Source organism: Xenopus tropicalis, chromosome 4, assembly GCF_000004195.4.
Source record: "Xenopus tropicalis strain Nigerian chromosome 4, UCB_Xtro_10.0, whole genome shotgun sequence".
NCBI lineage: Eukaryota > Metazoa > Chordata > Amphibia > Anura > Pipidae > Xenopus > Xenopus tropicalis.
In genome coordinates, this window is record NC_030680.2 from 143,942,299 (window position 1) to 143,966,432 (window position 24,134).

The 24,134-nt window shown below is 45.8% G+C and overlaps 1 protein-coding gene across 14 annotated transcripts in view; it reads left to right on the plus strand.

The window, feature by feature from the left end:
• magi1 (membrane associated guanylate kinase, WW and PDZ domain containing 1) overlaps positions 1-24,134 on the plus strand; it is a 299,144-nt gene that overhangs the window by 181,125 nt on the left and 93,885 nt on the right. Inside the window, exon 1 of one of the 14 annotated variants that reach the window (XM_031901236.1) lies at positions 8,081-8,330. The exons of 12 other annotated variants lie outside the window; for them this stretch is intronic. The gene's annotated coding sequence lies outside the window, so the exon portion shown is untranslated. Of the gene's footprint in view, positions 1-8,080; positions 8,331-24,134 lie in introns of those variants that run through there. One more of the 14 variants, XM_031901237.1, reaches the window with a different exon arrangement.

Here is a 24,134-nt window from a genome sequence, read left to right on the forward strand (position 1 = left end):
CCTCTCCTTTCCAATATAATCACCTAGAGGTCTTTTTATAGCTTGGCCCTGGGTTTCCTCTAAATAGGTTCCAGGCTACGGGACTGCTACTGTGTGTGTGTGTGTGTGTGGGGGTCCGGCAATTGCATCTGATTGATCAGTGGTGCGTTCATTGGAGCCATTGACTTATGTGGAAATAATAGGGGCACAAGTGCTAAGCAAGCAAATCTGAATCGTAACGTGTATTTATTTATATAGTACCGACATATTCTGCAGCGATTATACATCATTCCCATCAGCTCCTGCCCCAGTGAGCTTACAATCTAAGGTCCCTATCACATTCCCATCAGTCCCTGCCCCAGTGAGCTTACAATCTAAGGTCCCTATCACATTCCCATCAGTCCCTGCCCCAGTGAGCTTACAATATAAGGTCCCTATCCCATTCCCATCAGTCCCTGCCCCAGTGGAGCTTACAATCTAAGGTCCCTATCCCATTCCCATCAGTCCCTGCCCCAGTGAGCTTACAATCTAAGGTCCCTATTACATTCCCATCAGTCCCTGCCCCAGTGAGCTTACAATCTAAGGTCCCTATTACATTCCCATCAGTCCCTGCCCCAGTGAGCTTACAATCTAAGGTCCCTATCCCATTCCCATCAGCCCCTGCCCCAGTGAGCTTACAATCTAAGGTCCCTATCACATTCCCATCAGTCCCTGCCCCAGTGAGCTTACAATCTAAGGTCCCTATCACATTCCCATCAGTCCCTGCCCCAGTGAGCTTACAATATAAGGTCCCTATCCCATTCCCATCAGTCCCTGCCCCAGTGGAGCTTACAATCTAAGGTCCCTATCCCATTCCCATCAGTCCCTGTCCCAGTGAGCTTACAATCTAAGGCCCCTATCACATTCCGATCAGTCCCTGCCCCAGTGAGCTTACAATCTAAGGTCCCTATCACATTCCCATCAGTCCCTGCCCCAGTGAGCTTACAATCTAAGGTCCCTATCACATTCCCATCAGTCCCTGCCCCAGTGAGCTTACAATATAAGGTCCCTATCCCATTCCCATCAGTCCCTGCCCCAGTGGAGCTTACAATCTAAGGTCCCTATCCCATTCCCATCAGTCCCTGCCCCAGTGAGCTTACAATCTAAGGTCCCTATTACATTCCCATCAGTCCCTGCCCCAGTGAGCTTACAATCTAAGGTCCCTATTACATTCCCATCAGTCCCTGCCCCAGTGAGCTTACAATCTAAGGTACCTATCACATTCCCATCAGTCCCTGCCCCAGTGAGCTTACAATCTAAGGCCCCTATCACATTCCCATCAGTCCCTGTCCCAGTGAGCTTACAATCTAAGGTCCCTATCCCATTCCCATCAGTCCCTGCCCCAGTGAGCTTACAATCTAAGGTCCCTATCACATTCCCATCAGTCCCTGCCCCAGTGAGCTTACAATCTAAGGTCCCTATCACATTCCCATCAGTCCCTGCCCCAGTGAGCTTACAATCTAAGGTCCCTATCATATTCCCATCAGTCCCTGCCCCAGTGAGCTTACAATCTAAGGTCCCTATCACATTCCCATCAGTTCCTGCCCCAGTGAGCTTACAATCTAAGGTCCCTATCACATTCCCATCAGTCCCTGCCCCAGTGAGCTTACAATCTAAGGTCCCTATCACATTCCCATCAGCCCCTGCCCCAGTGGAGCTTACAATCTAAGGTCCCTATTACATTCCCATCAGTCCCTGCCCCAGTGAGCTTACAATCTAAGGCCCCTATCACATTCCCATCAGCCCCTGTCCCAGTGAGCTTACAATCTAAGGCCCCTATCACATTCCCATCAGTCCCTGCCCCAGTGGAGCTTACAATCTAAGGTCCCTATCACATTCCCATCAGTCCCTGCCCCAGTGAGCTTACAATCTAAGGTCCCTATCCCATTCCCATCGGGTCGATTTCAGCCGCCGATATTGGTCCTTTAGACCGATTCGGCAGCTTATCTGCCTGTGTATGGGTACCACCAATGGGCCTCCCCGATGGACATCTGGCCTGAAATTGGGTCAGGTTTGATTTTTCTCTCAGATTGGGGACCACATTGGGTTGTTGATGCGGCCCCCAATCTGATGGCGCCTATGCCCACTGTTTTAATTTGATCATTTTGCCCTAGCACAATATCGCCCACCCGTAGGTGGGTATATCGGAAGAAAATCCGCTTGCTTGGCGGTTTTGGGAAATGCCAAGGAAACTGAGGGTATTGTCATTAACTATGGGAAAACGTGGAAGCAAGCTGGGATGGGAAAATTAATTTGGCCTTGGACATATCACTTCCTATTTAGACCTTGGATAAACCGGTTAAGGCCAGTAGAGACACCTACATGTACCTACAGCCACGTGTTCTAATACCTTCCCCACCAGAGAGGGTGTCGGTACCGATGTGTCCCCAGGACTGAAAACTTTAGGGAGGATGATCTTAAATTGGACATAAGTCAGGACCCCCCCATAACTACTGAGTGTTCTGTAATGGCAACATTGCCCCAACATTACCAACCTGATATCTGTATTGAGACACGTGGGAGCCCAAGTCTAAAGGGAAAACAGGAATGTCCAAGTTGCAACCCTTAAGCTCCTTTTTTCCATTAGTTGTAGCTCAGCATTGGCCAAGTGACTAATAAATATGGCCAAACCCCATGTTAGAGCACTTTCAAGCTGTTTTGTGGTATGAGCAGCTGCGGGGAGCTCGGTCACGGTTCTGTCCTGATCACGAGCAGCAGTGGAACCTGAGCAATGTTTTACTTTATTGACGGGCAGATCGATGCTACAACATTATTGACTGGAGCCATCTTCTTCTCCTGCCTATTGCTCACCTCTGTGGCTTCTTGATGCAGAGGAACTAACCGCTTTGAGTGTTATGGGCCTTCCGTGCTGTTATTATCGACACACGCGGCGTGGCTCAGCCAATTGCAAGCATCCCCTGTAGGAACATTACTCTTACCGGCCATGAATTATAGATGCAACTGCGCTTCCCACAAACTCATAGCAACTCCTGTTACCCTGTATCTGATTTATACAACATAACCAGCTATGCCCTACCCTCCACTATAATATGCCCGCTACTCCTATGTGTATATTTCCCACAAGGAGGGGTAGGTATTATTATTATTAACATTTATTTATAAAGCGCCAACATATCCCGCAGCGCTGTACAATAAGTGGGTTACATACATTGGACATACAGAGTAACATATAAAGCAATCAATAACCGATACAAGAGGGGAAGAGAGCCCTGCCCAAAAGAGCTTACAATCTACCCAAAAGAGCTTAGCTAGGTTATGAAAGCATAAGGGCTCATTCACATTGGAGCAAGTGTTAGAGTAGAGGTATTGGAACCATTATCCAAAATGCTCGGGACCTGGGGTTTTCCAGATAAGGGGACTTTCTGTAATTGGATCAAGGGAAAGGATGTAAAAGGGCAATATTTACTGATATATATATATATATTCCAGTTTGGTGAGATTCTTAAATAGGCCACTTAATATGATATATGTTGAGGGGGGTATAGTTTTCCTTTAATAAGAATGGGTCGCCAAACGAGCGGATCTTCTCTCAATATGCCCACCTAAGGGGGGAGATATCAGGCTTATTTGATTGTTTGGGCAACGAGGGGCATCAATAAGCCAACGCGGCCTCCAATTCGACGGGAAAATTAAACCTACCCGATCGACACAATATTCAGCGAGATACCGATTGGGGGGGCCCCATACACAGTCAGATAAGCTGCCAAATTGATCTAAAGGACTCGAATGAGCAGCTGAAATGCTGTCCATGTAAGGCCGCCTACCCTGAAATAGTAACCAACAGCAGCCAATCAGAATGCGTTAATCAGTTCAGCTGAGCGGATAGCAATGATTGGTTGCAATAGATGATATTTACACCAAGGGGGTTATTCACAAAAGTGGTGTTGAATTAAGTATTCATTCTTGGGGTATAGTTTCCCTTTAGTAGCAATGGGATTTTACCCTAAGTTGAGAGTTGGATTTTATCATGGCAGGGGGGCCCTGATAATTATGTTGTACGGGGTCCTGTGATTTCTGATAGCAGCCCTGGCAGGAAATAATACACTTTGTAATATTATGTGAATTTATATAAAGTGCAACAAAATATGTTTCCCTCAATAGAAGTGAAGGGCAGTAATGATGTCAGTTTGGGAATTTTTCTCTTTAGAAAATGTTACAGTCTTTGTAACATCAGAATCAAAATGGAATCATAAAAGGGGGCCTATCTGATATATCAGTATCCCTGTTTTGGTGGAGAATGCAGGATAGCTTCAGCCGTGCCGTCTATTTGCCGCGGCCTATAGTAACGCGGTTTTACTGCGCAGCAGGATATGAGTGAAAGGGGAAGTCGCAAAACTGTCGTCAGCCTGCGAATGGTGTTAAATTGGTGTTAAGTCAATATTTGCAGCTCAACACGGGCTAATGACTGATTAATCAACATTCTATTTAGAGCGGTAAATGAAAGGAATATTCAAGGTCTAAACTTTATCTAAGGGGGAAAAAATGGCACAGATCAGGGATATCCAACCTCCCTGAGCCCCAAACGAGCGGATCTTCTCTTGATATGCCCACCTAAGGGGGGAGATATCAGGCGTATTTGATTGTTTGGGCAACAAGGGGCATCAATAAGCCAATGCGGCCTCCAATCCAACGGGAAAATCAAACCTGCCCAACTGACACATGGCCGATATTCAGCCAGATACCGATTGGGGGGCCCCATACACAGTCAGATAAGCTGCGGAATTGATCTAAAGGACTCGAATGAGCAGCTGAAATTCTGCCCGTGTAAGGCCGCCTTTACCCTGAAATAGTAACCCACAGCAGCCAATCAGAATGCGTTAATCAGTTCTTCTGGAGCTGAGCGGATAGTGATGATTAGTTGCAATAGATGATATTTACTCCATGGGCCACCAAGGGGGTAATTCACAAAAGTGGTGTTGAGTAGTAATGAGTCAAGTTTTTCGCCGTGAAAAAATGTCCATCTGAAAAATGGGCATCTGAATTAATTACTAACTAGCCAAATTAGGTAGAGATCCTACAGTGGCCCTACTGGAACCCCATTGGGATAAGGATATTTTCAAATCCACCTAATAGATATTTGGCAAATTTTCATCCAGATATCAGTCAGGCCGGCCCTCCTGAGGGCCCCAGAAACTGGCCGATATTCAGCTGTGCGGGCATTTTTTATTGGCCCATAAGGGTGACTCTACTTAAAAAACTGGAGGTACATGGATGGGACCTGTTATCCAGAATGCTTGGGACCTGGGCTTTTCCAGATAAGGGTTTTTTCCGTAATTTGGATCTCCATACCTTAAGTTTACTAAACACGAAATAAACCCAATAAGATTGTTCTGCCCCCAATAAGGATTAAAGGGGTCGTTCGCCTTTGAGTTAACTTTTTGTATAATGTAGAGAGTAATATTCTGAGACTGTTTGCAATTGGTCTTCATTTTTTATTATTTGTAGTTTTTTTTTTTTAGTTATTTCACTTTTTGTCCAGCCAATTTGGCTTTTCAGCAGCTATCTGGTTGCTAGGGTCCAAATGACCTTAGCAACCAGACTGTGGTTTGAATGAGTGACTGATTATATGAATAGGAGAGGCCTGAATAAAAAAAAATAGGTTATAAAATGTAACAATTAAACTGGAGCCTCACAGAGCAATAGATTTTTGGCTGCCGGGGTCAGTGACCCCCATTTGAAGGATGGAAAGAGTCAAACCTATAAAAAATAAGTAATGACGACCAATTGAAAAGTTGTTTAGAACTGCCCATTGTATAACATACTAAAAGTTAACTTAAAGGTGAACCACCCTGTTAATTATAATCCAATGTAAATGATTTCAATGCAGTCTGTGGACTATGTGCCATCCCATAATTTGGAGCTTTCTAGATAATGAGTTTCCGGATAGCAGATCCCATACCTGTACGTGTACAACATTCTCAATCATTAATCAATTCTCTAATCACCTTGTAGATTGTAAGCTCTTTTGGGCAGGGCTCCCTTCCCCTCCTGTATCGGTTATTGGTTGCTTTATATGTTACTCTGTATGTCCAATGTATGTAACCCACTTATTGTACAGCGCTGCGGGATATGTTGGTGCTTTATAAATAAATGTTAATAATAATAATTTGTAGATTGTAAGCTCTTTTGGGCAGGGCTCTCTTCACCCCTTGTATCGGTTACTGATTGCTTTATATGTTACTCTGTATGTCCAATGTATGTAACCCACTTATTGTACAGCGCTGCGGAATATGTTGGCGCTTTATAAATAAATGTTAATAATTTGTAGATTGTAAGCTCTTTTGGGCAGGGCTCCCTTCCCCTCCTGTATCGGTTATTGGTTGCTTTATATGTTACTCTGTATGTCCAATGTATGGAACCCACTTATTGTACAGCGCTGCGGGGTATGTTGGCGCTTTATAAATAAATGTTAATAATAATTATCACTACCACCTCTGCTGAGTGGCAGTTCCATGGATCCAGACTTATTTTTCTTGCTCATTCCTGGCAGCCGGACTCTCTCGCAGATTAGTGAGGATTTGAGTTCACAGATGTAAGGCCGCCTCCATTAACCTCTTCAGTGGCGGAAAGCGGCACGCCATTGCCAATACAGAAGGGGTTAATTGACTGGGCGAGGAAGAGCCTTTGTCTGAAACCCATCTCACCTGTTCCCTATAGCGGCAGACAGACAGCTGTTCACTTTGCTCCGGAGATAAAAAGCCTTTTCCACAATGGTGATAGATTTACCACCCAGGCTGGAGCTGGTTTTGTTTGCGATGGCATTAACCCTTTCCAGGGGGAGTCTCTGACATCTGTTGGGGCAACACAGAAAAAACTCAAATAAGCCCCAATTTATTCTTTTTTTTTTTTGCATCATAAAAGAAAACTAAATTTTAAGCCAGTTACCAATATACATTCATCCCACTTTCTAATGGGTTGAAGTTATTCGGTACTGTAAATGGAAACGGCATTGGGGCTCATTTATAAAATGTGCGCAGAATTATTCGCACAGTGATCATATTTGCCCCTGCCCGTGTTTATATTTATGAAGCTGGACAAGACCAAGGGGAATTAACGTGCAAATATAATTGTGAATTTTCAATGTCCTTATTGCTTATTAAATATGGCGTATTCGCAAGTGGCGAATGTTTCTGCACATACTCTGCGTCCGAGTTACGCCGCAACTGTCGTGGTGGAAAAAAATATTCGCGAAACTGATTTGGCGAATTGCGAAATTACATTTGCAGTGAGGAAATCGTCGGCACACAGAGGGCATCTCGTTTACGATTTTTTGTGCGCAATTTGCATTCACTGCGATTCGCAAAAAAAGGAAAACATGCGCAAACAGGGTCAGACTGGGCCAACGGGGCACTGGAAAAAATACCCAGTGGGCCCCACTTTCCCATACCCAATCCCTGTCGGAGCCCCCAAGGTCCACTCATCCCCTGCCCCCAATACGCTGAAGGTAAGAATGTGCGCCCGGGGGCGGCGGGTGGGGTTTTGGGGTGCCCCAGCCACGACACTGGGGCTCATTTATTAACCCTGGGCAAATTTGCCCATGGGCAGTAACCCATAGCAACCAATCAGTGATTGCCTTTTTTCAGCCAGCTGCATGTATAACAATGAATGCAACAATTCGATTGGTTGCTATCGGTTACTGGCAATGGTCAAATTTGCCCAGCGTTGATAAATGACCCCCAATGTGTGCAGACAACCATTTGCGAAAAAAATATGTGTGCAAACTTTATAAATGCCCCCCCCAGTGTAGCAGAACGCAGTTCTCCTTCAGCTCTGGCTTCTGCTACATTGTTTCAGAGGAACCCAACAGCAGCTACTTTCCATAGCCGTTACATTTCCTAATAACTCTAAAACCCACTGCAATGTTTTTTAAAGAATGAATATGGGAAAGTTGCTTAGGGCAATTTTTTTTTCATTATCCCCAGTTTTTTTTTTTTTTTGGGTGTAGTTGCCCTTTAAATGTGTAGCTGAAACTCAGGCAGTGAAATTTGTACTCCCCCCCCCCCACCCTGGGCTTATCTCTCCCTCTCCTAATAGAAAGCCCTCAGGACTTTTGTATTGGGATCTCTGATTGCCAGGGTCATGTGACCTAGGGTGATGCTCCTTGTTTATCCTAAGAAGACCATGTGGAGGGTGGGCGTTCGCTCAGCGAGGGGGACAGTGGGACTGGGCTAGCTCCTTGCATTCCCTGCAAGCCCGGCTCTCAATACACCACATTGGCTGAGCTCTCTCAATGGGCAAGAGGACCTATCGGCAGTGCCTGTAGGCTGGCTAACGAGAGGAGGCAGTGGCTGGTAAGTGCTCGCTTGTAGATCCCCGGCTGGATATATACAGGATATGCTGGACATATACTAAGGATTTGGGAAGCGTTGAAGTTTGGCTGCGGAAGGTACTGTGTTTATCCCTCTATGCCCTTCTCTCTGCCCAGAATGAATGAATGAGTCAGTGGAGAAGCCCCTGGTGATGGGCAGAGCGAGACCCCCTTCCTTCCTTCCTTCCTTCAAAAGGGGGTGGCTTGATTCATAGCAGCTTATAATAAATTGATAAGTCTTTTTTTTTTTTTTTTTTTTTTTAAAAAGCAACCTACCCCCCCCCCTTACCCATCCGTGCCCCCATGCCTGTGAGCGAAGGGATTCTCTCCGTCTATTTCTGCATCTGTCGATGCGCCAGCCATGTTTTTCAGGCGATTATACACACTGTTACCGTCTCCGCTGAAAATGCGTTGGGTGGGGGGGGGGTTCTTTGGAATTATGGTGTCTGGGCCTCTGCAGCAAAAATATATATTTATAGGGTTATTTCTGTACCTCCGGCACCTTCATTATCATGGCAGCTGCTTTATATTTAGCAAATTGCAGCCCATTGGTGAGCGCAGGGGGGTTAATTTCTTCTCTCCTCCCTTTTTTCGGTTGGTCTGTGTTTTTCCCCCTTTATTTAGTGTGAATAAAGGGGAAGCTCAGCTGGAGAAGAGAGTGGGATACAAAAGGGTGGTCTTTTGTGTGAAGCTTCATTGTGCCGCTGCCGCCACAGTGCAAGACAAGTAGCCTTCAGTTATAGCTGCCTGCACAAATAGCTTCATGGAGGGAGAGAGCCTGTAATGGGGCCACTGCTGCTGCTGTTACATTTATGGGGGGGGATAAGGGGGCTTCAGACTGGATATGATCTGTGTGCATGGCTACCTGCAGGGAGTTGCACTCTCATAGGGTGTTTGTTCTTTTTTTATTCAATTCATGCATTTTGGCAGCTTCAGGGAGTGAATGGTGCACAAGTGTAGGGAGGCATACTGATTGGGGGGGGGGGGAGGCTGGGAGTTTTAACTCCTCGCAAGCTGATATGCCTTCAAAATCTTGTGCTGAAAAGATCAATTGCAAATGATGTGTCCCATGGTTGAACAGGGGGTTCATAGCCCTGGGCCCCCTGTACCCTACAAATGGATCTTTCTGTCTAGGAAGAAAGGGGGTGGGGAGTGTGTATAGTAAGGATAGTGTATAGTTTGTATAATCAGGCTATACTGTGTATAGTAAGGCAATATGGTGTAGGAGAAATGCTGAATACTGTTTATAGTAAGGCAATATGGTGTAGGACAAATGCTGGATATTGTGTATAGTAAGGCAACATGGTGTAGGACAAATGCTGGATACTGTGTATAGTAAGGCAATATGGTGTAGGACAAATGCTGGATACTGTGTATAGTAAGGCAATATGGTGTAGGATAAATGCTGGATATTGTGTATAGTAAGGCACTATGGTGTAGGATAAATGCTGGATATTGTGTATAGTAAGGCAATATGGTGTAGGACAAATGCTGGATATTGTGTATAGTAAGGCAATATGGTGTAGGATAAATGCTGGATATTGTGTATAGTAAGGCAATATGGTGTAGGATAAATGCTGGATATTGTGTATAGTAAGGCAATATGGTGTAGGACAAATGCTGGATACTGTGTATAGTAAGGCAATATGGTGTAGGACAAATGCTGGATACTGTGTATAGTAAGGCAATATGGTGTAGGAGAAATGCTGGATACTGTGTATAGTAAGGCAGGATCTGTAACTGTGTGCGTAGTAGTGCAAGATGGTACAAGGGTGTCCATTGTGCAGCTGCTATCAAACCTAAACCCCCAGTATCCATTGACAGCCAGAGGGTATCCTGAGTGGAGCGAGTTGTAGTTCTACAGCAGCTGGGGGATAGCAATGTATTATACAGGTAACAGGGCCCCACCATCCCTTGTTTGCTGTGATTGTTCAGGATCATCATTCTTTAAAGCTTGATTGTAAAGTTGCTTGTCAGTCCAGCTGCTGATGATCTGTAGTTTCCAGAATGATCTCTCAGGGGTTTCTGGGAGTTGTAGTTCTGCAGTAGCTTCAGTCTCCTTAATATACCCCAGGATTTATATCCAATCAGCTGGGGGGGTGCTATTTGGGTGCCCTTTGGGTACAGGCCTTTAGTACAATAAATAAGAATTCTTCATGGTCCCAATGAGTTCTGTCCCATAGTCCCAAACCCACTGATCCAGATTCCCTCCCTGCGGAGCCCTAGTGCCTCGTTGCACCCATAGCCATTAGCATTCAGTTGTTGCTCGTGTAGTTTGGGTCTGTTATCGTCTGACTGCCAGCGCTCGCCGGCCAATCAGATGCTGCCGTGGTTTCGCAGTTGCTAATCATAGGGCCAGACAGAAGGGGGTTGTTTTTTTCTGTGCGCTGAGGTGAATGCCCTTAAGGATAAAGCAGCGTGCGTTGTAATGTCGGCGAGCTGCGCTCTGTGTGGGCAATAATAATCATTATAGAGACCCGCCCTGAGCGGCTGAGAGGGCCATTGCACCAATGAGTGAGGGCTGAAAGGGTTAAACATATATAATCAGTTTCTTGTATGAAGGGCTTTAATGTATATGGGAACGTTAACTTAGAATTATTTCTATAGGCAACAGGCGGGATTTGGGTGAAGTTCCCCTTAACTTGTATCTTACATTGATGTGACAGGAGTATCCAATAGGGCCGGGGGCCTTTATTATACTGTGTGATAGGGACATATTCATTATAGTGTGTGAGCCTCATCACTGGTGATGTTGCCCATAGCAACCAATCAGCAATTGAATCTGAATGGTCACCTACAAGTTAGGAAACAAAAATGAAGATCTGATTGGCTGCTATGGGCAACATCATCGGTGATACTGGCTTACACAGTATAATAAATATGCCCCTTAGTGTTACTGTCATGCTATGTATGTTTGGTCAGGCATGGGGGGGCATTTCTACTTGCCCCAGCTGGGCAAAATGCTGTTTGGCATGGGGATATGCTTCTACTTGCCCCAGTTGGTCAAAATACTGTTTGGCATGGGGGGGATGCTTCTACTTGCCCTAGCTGGGCAACATGCTGTTTGGCATGCGGGGGATACTTCTACTTGCCCTAGCTGGGCAACATGCTGTTTGGCATGGGGGAGATACTTCTACTTGCCCCAGCTGGTCAAAATACTGTTTGGCATGGGGGAGATGCTTCTACTTGCCCCAGCTGGGCAACATGCTGTTTGGCATGGGGGGGATACTTCTACTTGCCCCAGCTGGGCAACATGCTGTTTGGCATGGGGGGGGGGGATGCTTCTACTTGCCCCAGCTGGGCAACATGCTGTTTGGCATGGGGGGGGGGGATGCTTCTACTTGGTTTCATCAGAAGGGACCTGGGCACCTTGTTAAGGGGGTCGTTTAGGTAACCTTTTTAGTATGTTACAAGATTAGTCCAACTGGTCTTTATTTTTATATTTTATAGTAGTGCATTATTTCCCTTCTTTAAACTCTTTCCAGATTTTAAATGGGGGGGTCACTGACCCCGGCAGCAAAAAAAATCATTGCTCTGTGTGGCTACAATTTTACTGTTAATATTCATTGTTATTCTCATTTTATGCAGGCCCTCTTCTGTTCATCTTCCAGACTCCCATTCAAACCATTGCCTGGTTGCTAGGGTAATTTGGACCCTAGCAACCAGAGAGCTGCTAAAAGAATTCCAAACTGGAGAGCTGCTGAACAAAAGCTAAATAATTTAAGTCACAAATAAAAAATGAAGACCAATTGCACCTGCTGTGTCTTTAAGTTAAATTTGAGTATGTTATAGAACAACCAGTTCTTAGCAAGTTTTCAATTGGTCTTTATTTTTTTTAATCCTTTTTGAATTATTTCCCTTCCTCTTCGGACTCTTTCCAGCTTTCAAATGGGGGTCACTGACCCCGGCAGCCAAAAACCTCTGCAAAGATGCCCTTGGTGCCCACAAAGGGGTAGCCTTGCTTAGGAACTTGCCCTTGTTGGGTTTGTTGCCAAGTAAACCTGAGTCTCAGTACAGAGCAGTTCAGCTTTCCATGGGCAGAAATCCACATGATGTGTGCCATGTATGTGCCTATATGCTCCTAATGGAGCTGTGTGTTTGCTCTAATTAAATGTATTCTGTATATTGGCTCCCCGTGCCATTCAGATTTGTGCCCCTGAGCTGTGTGGAATCTGTTGATGATTCAGAGAGAGCTCGGGGTAGAACCTGCCAAGGCGCCAGGCGAGTTCCGCCCATGCCAGCCGGGGCCCCGCGCCTCTCTGTTTACATTCAGCGGAAGGAAATGTAGCTCCCACAAACCCTGACTGCCCACATTTTCCAAACTGGCATTGAGTATTGTCAATGAAATAATCGCTTTATCAGAGTATTTTAAAACCATTTCAATTGCAATTGGTTAATCAGATTGTGCATTCGCCATTGACTGATCGATCAGCTGCCGGCGTTTATTTCTGGTGCCATTTCAGCAAATGGATTTCTGAGTTTTTACTAATGGACCGGGTAAAGCCTCCTAGGGAGATGCACGCTGTGTATGGGCAAATATTCAGAATCTAACATGTCCGTAGGCCGTATCACTCAATATAGGGCCTGCTGAGGGCACATTGGGCGCTTTGAGATCATTTGTGTATTTATGGAGGCACTGCCAAGTTCCCATACCACCCCCTTCTGACCCATTGCCTGCATTTGCAAAGCCTATGAAAGTCATGGGTAAGTGCATGTTAGTCAGTTTTTGGTTGGAAATATGGTCGGTATGTGCCCGCACAAGTGCTCACAACAGGGGCATAACTACAGAGGAAGCAGTAAGGGTCCCAGTAAGGCCCTAATTATGATCAATTTCAATATAACTGGTAGAATAGGTCCTTGCTGCGGATCGCAGTCACATCTAGTTACACCACTGGCTTACACTCAGTTACCCTAGGGCGAACTGGGGGGGTCAATATTACCTGTAAAGCTAAATTATTCCAATTAAACTCTTCCTTGTGCCATTGCCCTGGCAATACAATCCCAGATTTGGTCAGGCAGTTTGGCCAATTTTGACCACCCCACCATCTGGGCACGTATGGTTGCTCAGACTGATAATCCTGCCACAGAGGTCACTGGGGTCAGAGATCAGAAACCCATTGTTACATTACTTCAGATTTTTAAGCTCTTAATTGGATTAATTAACAGAGGAGGCAACCAACTTAGTAGCTAGAGCTCCATGGTTCTTACCGTAAGGCTCCTGCCACACGGGGCGGATTATCAGCCCGTGTATAAACGCAGGCCAAGAATCCGCCAAGAATCTTTTAGTTTGCCTGTTCCAGGGCTGACGGCTTTGGGTACAGGCACATCAACAAGGACTTTGGTGCAAAACTGCACACGAGACGTTTCGTGCCAAAGTCTGCTGTGTGTGCCTGCACCTGGGCCGACGCAATGGCTCCGGGTATAGGCACATCAAAAAGGTTTTCAAAGTATAGGGGTGGATTCTTGGCCGGTGTTTATCTGGGGCTTATTGTCCACCACTGCCCTGCCCACAGCAGCGTCCCTCCCTGCGTGTCACTGCTTTTCAGACTAACGAATGACAAGCTCTGTTTTGAAAGTAGACCGTCTTTGCTGGCAAAACACTTTGGCACTGAGATGGAGACACTCGGAGGGGGGGACGATTTGTCCACCGTTTTTCCAACCTTAATTCATCTCCAGTTATTTGTATGTTGCATGTTCCATTACATAGACAGGAAGAAAGCAGTGGCTAAGTTCCAAATACTCCCCCCCCCCCCCCCCCCCCCCAGTGCTAAGGCTAATGAGCGGCAACTGTTGGTGTTGTTTTAACCCATAACAAACTCACTACAGGATAAATCTCTTGAACTTGTCAACAGGGAAGCATTTAGTTTGTCCTTATCTCCTTATCTTTTGCTTATCATGCAGGGAAGGCAGTGGGTTGATCATAGGGCACCTGACTGTGCCCAGCGGTTGGCAACTTTGTAGGAGTCTGGTGGGAAAAAGATGGACACCCAACTGTAGGACGTGGGTGCTAAAGCTGGCTATGCATGTCCCAATGAAACAACTTTAAATTGGTGTGTGCCGAAGGATGTCCCTTTCCTGTAGCACTCTCGTCCCCTGGCAAAAGATTGAGAAAAGTGTCTCCTGAGGTTTAAGGTGAAAACCTGCTTTATAGAAGCAGAAGCTTTAGCATAAGATCTAGGCAACTCTTATAAAAAATACAAGAGGTTCCCCTATTTCAGGGTCTTCATGAAGTCAATGATGTCCATCAGTGTGCATAAAGGACACTGGCTAGGCCCATATGATGGGACCACTCCTCCATAACCCAATGTCCATCTCCTTTATCTCTGCGCTGAAGGTACATGAGATACACTGAGAATTGTTCCATTGAGCCAAAAACAGTGGGATATTGTCCAACATGGACTTTGAACTGATTGGCCAAAGAAGCAGATCTGTTTGTGCAAAGGTAAAGGGCTGAGTTGGTCATTAAAAAAATGAAGATAAAATAGTTTGTCTGCCAAATGAGGAGGAGGAGTGATGGGATCATGGAATGGCTCCTTTGTTTGCCCCCCACAGAGAGCTCCCAGCCCCCTGATAAGGAAGTAGATGCGAAGAGATATCTGTGCATTCCTGAGCTGTTTGTTCTGGCAAAGGGAAAGACAAAAGGGAGGATTTGGGCTGCTGGAAATGACTTGTCCTTTAGTTCTGTATCTTCCCACACCTGAGTGAGGTTAATCTGTTGGGGGGGATTATTATACATTGGGTATGTGATCTCTGTTGTTTGTGCGTAGGTTGCTAATGAGTATTTCAGATAGAGTGACGGGTGTAACGCGCAGCTTTTATGCCTTGTTGCAGTTTTACATGGAACGGATGCGGCTGACACATAATTGGCCCACTTTTTGGTGATTACATTTAATTCCGTGATCCAGTGCTGTATTATTTAATGTCACATGAAATGTTCATAAACCACAAAATTGCTGCTCGTTGTGGTGACACAGACTATTCCCGCTAACCGCCATGGAACAATTCCGCACACAGGCTGGTACCTGCGATTGCTGACTCCCATTAAACCTAGGACCCCAAACTTGCAAGGCAGCGGTGCTAGAGCGAGAGGTAATTGTAGGAATTGTCCAAACCAATCTGATGCGAGGTTTGTTTTAAAGTTGTTTGAGTGGGGAAAGATTAGAGTGTTTAAGGCTCATTGGTACAAGTGTTTCAAGCAATTAGGTGAAAATGTCTTTATGACTGTAATCTGTAATGACCAGGGTGCGCTTTATCTCTTCTATCTGTATCGGTATTTGTATGTTGTAACCTGTTTCATAATGACTCTTCTGTTGTACAACCCTAAGGGGGCCCAGGGTGATGGTTACCCCAATGTTTCTATATATCTGTAACCTTGTTATGGGCTAAGGGGGCCCAGCCTGAAGGCCAGTTAGGGGGGGATTTGGGGTGAGTGCTTATTTGTGCCCTGGGTACCCCTGGAACTATAGCAGGGTGACTGTTACCCCAATGTTTCTATATATCTGTAACCTTGTTATGGGCTAAGGGGGCCCAGCCTGAAGGCCAGTTAGGGGGGGATTTGGGGTGAGTGCTTATTTGTGCCCTGGGTACCCCTGGAACTATAGCAGGGTGACTGTTACCCCAATGTTTCTATATATCTGTAACCTTGTTATGGGCTAAGGGGGCCCAGCCTGAAGGCCAGTTAGGGGGGGGATTTGGGGTGAGTGCTTATTTGTACCCTGGGTACCCCTGGAACTATAGCAGGGTGACTGTTACCCCAATGTTTCTATATATCTGTAACCTTGTTATGGGCTAAGGGGGCCCAGCCTGAAGGCCAGTTAGGGGGGGATTTGGGGTGAGTGCTTATTTGTGCCCTGGGTACCCCTGGAACTATAGCGGGGTGACTGTTACCCCAATGTTTCTATATATCTCATTTTTATTAGCTAAAGGAGCCCTGATTAAACCATTTGAAGGTAAAGGCCTGCTAACCACTGGACTATAACTTCTGCTTTATAATAAACCAAGTCAGCATTGCAGTGCTAGTGTTGCAATCTGGTTTAATTTGACCTATATTTTTGACATTCACGCTGGGGGTTGTTTATAAACACATGGCAAATCTGTAGTAACCCATGGCAACCAATCAGAGGTTTGCTTTTATTCTTGTACCCGACTGGTTGCTATGCATTAATGCCTGGGTCCTAATTTGCCCAATGTTTATAAATGAGCCCCACTTTGTTGCTTTGCCCTCTGTGCGGAGTCGCAGGCCCATGCAGTGCCAGGTTGCCCAATGACCCCTTACCCGTCTTCTTTACTCCAGGTTATTGGAACGTATTCATAAAGCCACGGTCAAGTTCATGACATTTAATGCGTCAAATACGTTGCTTTTCATTGTATCCAACCCAGCAATATTCTCTGCCAGAGGAAATGGGCACCATGTGAGTCAGTTACAAGAAGGTAAATAACAGCACACGGAGATCCCATTCCCATTATGTACATACAAAGCCCCCCTATCACGCAGCCCCGGTGGGCTGAGTGGAACCAATGTTTGAGACCCGGACCCACAACCTGCATTTTTTACTATTTTATCTGCTACCCGACCCACAACTGCCTTATGCACAACCCAATTCACAACCCGCTGGCCCCCATCAAACAGGAAGTGCTGTTGCTGGAAACAGGAAGTTACATCCTCAGAAGTGGTTGGGGGTAAAATATAGATAATATAAGATGAGAAATATGGATAAGACCCACAACCCGCCGACCCACATCTATACTCGCACTGTGGGCAACCTGTGGGTACCCGACCCGCTGTAGGACTCTACCGGTGGGCCCTGCACACCCCAGTCCAGTCCCAGAGCCGGAGCACCCCAGGTACAGATGGTCTTTGTAAAAAGGCATATTTCCCCCTCTCTATACCTGAGTGGGCTGGCAGCGAGGGGGGCACGGAGAGCCCTGGGAAGGAGATGCTGACTGTGCAAAACACTTTCATTCTAATCAATCAAATGTGCTGCGTCAGGGTTCCACGCTCGCTTCCTCATCATCGATCAAACCCTCCTCGGGGAATGTTTAAGGTTAAACCTGGAGATGAAATTGCTTTCTGCAACACGGGAGCTGTCGCTACAGTCGCTATTTCACTCGGTGTTTATAATGGAGGCTTCTCGGCGCCGCTCCGCGTGCTAAAAATAGGCACAAATTTAAGGGGAAACGATAACAATTTTGTAAATTGTGTGTTTTGTTGCCTACTGCTTGCTTGTACAGGTATCGGACCCCTTATCCGGAAACCCATTATCCAGAAAGTTCCAAATTACGGAAAGGCCATCTCCCATAGACTCCATTTTAATCAAATAATTCACATTTTTAAATACGATTTCCTTTTTCTCTGTAATAATAAAACAGTACCTGTACTTGATCCCAACTAAGATATAATTACCCCTTATTGGGGGCAGAACAGCCCTATTGGGTTTATTTAATGGTTAAATAATTCCCTTTTCTCTGTAATAATAAAACAGTACCTGTACTTGATCCCAACTAAGATATAATTACCCCTTATTGGGGGCAGAACAGCCCTATTGGGTTTATTTAATGGTTAAATGATTCCCTTTTCTCTGTAATAATAAAACAGTACCTGTACTTGATCCCAACTAAGATATAATTACCCCTTATTGGGGGCAGAACAGCCCTATTGGGTTTATTTCATGGTTAAATGATTCCCTTTTCTCTGTAATAATAAAACAGTACCTGTACTTGATCCCAACTAAGATATAATTACCCCTTATTGGGGGCAGAACAGCCCTATTGGGTTTATTTCATGGTTAAATGATTCCCTTTTCTCTGTAATAATAAAACAGTACCTGTACTTGATCCCAACTAAGATATTATTACCCCTTATTGGAGGCAAAACAATCCTTTTGGGTTTAACTACTGTTTAAAGACTTTAGGTAGGAGATCCAAATTACGGAAAGATCCCTTATCCGGAAAACCCCAGGTCCCAAGCATTCTGGATAATGGGTCCCATACCTGTAGTGAGAACAGACTGTGCAGGCCCTTAGGAGGAAAATATCATATAATAAATAAAGCTCATTTAGGGACCCCCTTGGCCCTTCCCAGCAGACATAGGGGCCAGTGTATGTTCGGTGGGACTGGTAGATGCGGATAAAGCAGTAGCCTTCCCTCCATTCCCCCCCTGTGTATACGGTTTTACTGCGCCGTGTACGGCGGCCTGTCGGCAGCAGCCCATGATTGATGCCGAAGCTCGGAGCAAACAGCTGCTGATTTGATGATTACGGCTTCATCTCGTAACCTCTGCAACATTACAGGAATATTTATTCACCCACTCGTGCTTAATGACATCTGATGCAGCCCTTCCACCGGAACAATGATAGATTCCACCGCAGCAGAGGAGATCTGACCATTATCACGTTCGCCCGCTGTTAATACTTGGCTGGAGAAAATGGCCACTGTAATTTTGTTGTCATGTTTTTGACTCCCCGGAGGCTTGCGTGGAGCGCGGCCGAGTAGCAATGCCGCTGATGCACGGGCCTGGGGGTATGGTGGGGCAGAAAGGGCCCTAAGCCTGAGCAAAGAGGGCAATATGCTAGGAAAAAATATAATACAAGTGATGTCATTCGAAGGCCCTGGACCCCTGTAGATATTTCTATGGGCACCCTATCCATGTGACAACTCACCCCCATTTTAATTGAGATATTGGTAGGGTTGCTACCTGGCCAGTACTTCGCAGGCTAGCCAAGGCCTGGGCCTTGTAACACCATCTCTTTTCTCCCCAAGTCTGCATCATTGCCCCACCCCTTTTGCATCATTGCCCCACCCCTTTCACAGCATCAGTCCGCCCCCACTGACTTTTTAAAAAGTTACGGTCCCCATACACTGGCAGACCCGCTTGCTTGGCGGTGCCGCCAAGTGAGCAGATCTTCTCCCGATATCCCCACCTATGGGTGGGCAATATCGGGAGAACCCAGGATAATTTGATCGCTTGGTGACATCGACACGAATCTTAGCGTGTATGGCCACCTTTAGAAGGTCCCAGCCCAGGACAATTCTATTTAGCCTTAGACTTATTACCACCACAGGCCTACATCTAGTTGTTGTGAGAGGGCCCACTATGTCCGGTTCTGTGATGGGCCCAAGGAGGCGCAGTCCAACACAGCATAAAAGGAAAAAACTTCTAAGCCAGAAACATGGGTGGTGCTTTATGGCTTTTATCCAGCCTATTGTATATTTATTAGACTCACACAGAAAGTGGGGGTAAGTTTAACAGCCAGTAAATGGTGAGGGATCATGTTCCTTGCAGGTTCCCCCTTCCCTTGGACCTACAATAAACCGAGCAGCTGTGCACTGTAGCTCTGCCCAGGTCTTGAAGACCATATTTAAAAAAAAAAAAGGCCATTAATAGAAGTTAGTGCTACACGGCTGCTGTGCTGGGGGGGGTGTATAGGGGGCCGGAGCCCAGTTAAGTTGTTCGTCTGTCTGAAAGGAGTATTGTATAAGCTGCATCTGCTGGGATGACAGGTGGTTTTGAAATCCTCCTCCCCTCTAGGGCTTTTTTTCACAGAGGGAACAGCATTGATCTGAGACAAGATTAGGAAGAGTTCAAGTCTTCGATGGGGAGGTCACAACTGGGAAGGTCAGTGATGAAACTCAGTTTGAGTGACTACGGCCTGTGGTACTAATTACTAATAACTATTGTTTGGTTCTATTTAGGGCCCAAGAGGGCACACTAATAGTCCCTGAGCTTTTGTGGCTTTTCCCTTATACAGAAAGCAGTATTTGCCCCGTCTTTACTGTTCCCGTGCACTGCTGGTCCTGACTGCGTGTGTCAAACAACGTTGCAGTGTGTGCAGCTCTTCCGCAGCCAAGGCTTTGTTTCCCATGATGCCTTTTCTGTTTTATTTTATTTTATTTTGCAAAACATAGAAGGCCTTGTTGCAATAGGAGTGTTGGCTAGTGGGGAGCCATAGGGGCTAACATACTGCTAGTCATGGTCGGGCCCCATAGTTCAGCATTGAAGCAGCGGAGATCTTAAGAGCTTTTTCTAGGAGTGACATTTGGTAAATTGAGAGCCTTTTATAGGATTTATATTGTGGGCAGTCGGCCAGCTGTCAGTGTTTTTTCCTCTCCTCCGCCTCCCCCTGCTCCTGTTGCAGTTTGCCCACCCCTCGTTGATATGGGCAGTGGTGTTAATGGAACCTGGCTTTTACCATAGAACGGTGCTATCTGTCCGAGGGGTTAAATTGGCGTTGCACTAAAAGCCACATAATGAGGGTGACTAACGAGCTGGAGGGAGGAAGGCTGCGCCCTTGGTTATTAATTTATTGGTAATTGAGGAATTCAGAGCTTTCAAGGGCAACTATACTTACATTTTTTTAATGTTCCCTATGGATTTGACTGATGGGAATAGTAAGAGTCGGATGTATTTTCCCATGTTGTTGGTAAAGCTTGCAGGTTCAGCCTTGCCTAAACAGCCATTATGTCACTTGCAGGCTGGTCACAGCCTTCCTTTCGTTCTATAGGGAGGGTCAGGGTCACAGAGACAGGTTATTAGTGCTCTTGGCCTGAAAGCAGCCTTGGCCATTAAATGGGTTGTTCACCTTAGTATGACGCAGAGAGTAATATTCTAAGACAATTTGCAATTGGTCTTTATTTTTGTTTTATTTTTTCATTCCCTTTTTGTTTAGGAACTCACCTGTTTGACATTTTCGACAGTTATCTGGTTGCTATGGTTTCAGTTACCTTAGCAACCAGGCAGTGGTTTTAATGAGAAACTGGTATATGAATAGAACAGGATAAGAGTATCTGAATAGAAAAATAACTAATAAAAAGTAACAATAACAATAACATTGTAGCCTCACGGAGCAATAGATTTTTGACTGCCGGGGTCAGTGACCCCCCCATTTGAAAGCTGGAAAGAGGCAGAAAAGGAAGGCAAATAGTAAAAAAAACTATAAAAAATGAAGACTAATTGAAAAGTTGCTTAGAATGGGCCATTCTACCACACTAAAATGTTAACTTTTTTTAACCCTTTTTTTTTTTTGTTGAACCACCCCTTTATCCTAATGTGATGGAAACCAAAGTATTTGGACTGGCCTGCCAGAGGATTTCCCCGTTGCCCTCAGGCCTTTTGGGCCCGACCAGGACTGGGACGATATGATGCATATTACATGTAGCACTTTATCTTAGTGTTGTGAGAGTGGGCCCTTGACGCCAGGTTCTCTGTTGGGCCCTTGACGCCAGGTTCTCTGTTGGGCCCTTGACGCCAGGTTCTCTGTTGGGCCCTTGACGCCAGGTTCTCTGTTGGGCCCTTGACGCCAGGTTCTCTGTTGGGCCCTTGACGCCAGGTTCTCTGTTGGGCCCTTGACGCCAGGTTCTCTGTTGGGCCCTTGACGCCAGGTTCTCTGTTGGGCCCTTGACGCCAGGTTCTCTGTTGGGCCCTTGACGCCAGGTTCTCTGTTGGGCCCTTGACGCCAGGTTCTCTGTTGGGCCCTTGACGCCAGCTTCTCTGTTGGGCCCTTGACGCCAGCTTCTCTGTTGGGCCCAGTCTAATGCTGCAACATACACTACAATTGTCAATTTTAAAACAAATAGTATCTTTTCAGATCAGGGCTGACCAACTGGAAGCCTGTTGGCTGGATGTGGGCCTCCAATGGAACATTATGGCCCCAGTCTGCCCAAGGGCTCCAACAATGACTTTGCTTAATCAATATACATTATTATTTTATTCTAATATGTCCCAAGAAATGTTTAGTATGAGGGATAATTGTCCCAGTGAAAGCACAAAACCAAATGTTCTCTCTCTATGCAATTTGTCTCCATATTGCAGTCAGACTTAAACTGCCATAAAAACCGCACTCCTATGTGCTACTGCTCCTACACTGACCCGCCATTTTAACTCCCCTTGGATCAGGATCCAATAAACAAGCAACTCTAAATGCTACAGCTTTATCATAATCCTTAGGAAAATGACAAACTTGTAAGTTAAAGATATTCATTTACCCCCCATTTAGTGCACTTGGTAATTCCTTGCCGCTCTGACTCTGTAGTGTTACACAAAGTGCTAGAACTTAATTAGCAAGGAGACAATTAGTGATGCTAACAAGCTGAGTTCACATAGGAGAGCTCCCGATCGTTGCCGCGTGGTCCCCCATATTTTATGGACACATTCAGAACTAAAGGTGGCCATACACGCTAAGATCCGCTCGCTTGGAGAACGACGGGTATAGGTTCGGGGACGGCATCAACGAGCTCATTTGGTTCCCGATCAGACTAATTTTTAAACCTGCCCGATAGAAATCTGGCCGATTTCAGGCCAGATGTCAGTCGGGCAGGCCGGTCGTTAGTGCCCGTACACAGACCAATAAGCGCTAAGGGACCGATATTGGCAGCTAGAATCGGCCTGTGTATGGCCACCTTATGTCACACCTGGGCATGGTGCCGTTTGGGATTTTGGTTAAGATATACTTTGTAATATTGGGTTAACTCTTTTTTTAAACCGGATGCACTGTCATGCTGTTATTATCGTGGACATGTAATGGTCTATGAACACTTACATGACCTTAAGGGTTAACCAATAGGGTGCTGAGGTTAAGGGTTTATATCCAAAACTGATGTCATTAAATCTGTCCATACATATAAAGATCTGCGTATTTGGCAAGGTCTCCAAACTTATTCCGATTTGGAGTCAAATCCAGTAGTTAAGCCCCCAGGCCAACAATCGTCCCAAACTATACAGGCCCATCAGGAGAGAGCCACACCAACGTGCCCATGCTGCCCTTGCCTAACAGGATTTTCAAACCTGCCTTATAGATAGGTTACTACCTGCCCAGGGACCCGGCACAATGGCTGCCGGGTCAAAACTGCCTGCCCGGTTTTCTAATTTAGGAAGTCCAGGCAGGACGCCCCTTGAATGATGTGGCAATCGGCCAATGTCTGGTCACTGTGTAAATAGCCCTGCCCCCTGATGTCACTGTCCCACCCCCTTTCCCAGAATTAGGGAAAAATAAAGGTGGCAACCCTAGTTATAAATATGGGCAGGGCCAGAAATAGGGGTGGGCAAAAGACGGCATGCTGGGCATTTATCACTTCTGCCAGGATACCCCTAGGTATCTGTATTATATAATCGGGCGGTGGGGAGATTAGCTGTTGAGCAGGGGTTGGAGATAGAGTTATTCAGTGGCATAGGGTGGGGTAGAGTTCTGACTTTACTACCCCCTGCCGCCTTGTGAGGGTGGGTGTTGTACCTTGCACTTCAATGTTATTTGGCACTGGATGTCCGTCCAATTCTCGGTCACATATCTGCCAGGGAGCCACTTATATAAATGTCACCTTTTAAGCAAGTCTAAAAATTGCTCTGTGTGCAGTTAAATATAATTGTGAAATGTGAAGTTTTATTTTTATATGAACATATAGATGGCTATTTCCCCACCCCACACCCACATTTATTCCCTGTATGTAACCACACCAGGCTGGTCAGCTTTGGTTCCGACTCCCAGCCATATGTACAATGGTTAGAGATAAGAAGAGCTAAAAACCAGTGAGCTGTCCCCGCGTGGCTATTAATTAACACGGCATTGGTAATTACACTTGCGACAGGAGTACCTTGCCGCTATTGCATGCCATAGGTGCGAGGGAGCTCTGCCATGCATAAATACGGTGATTGGGAAGAGCGAGTGACAGAAAGCGCTCCGACAAGATCATGTGGATAATTAGTATGATTTATTTATATGGAGCAGCTCTGGAACGCTCTGTAACGAGGCTGCACACTAACGACTAACGGCAAATTCACATTTTGATTTAAAAGAAA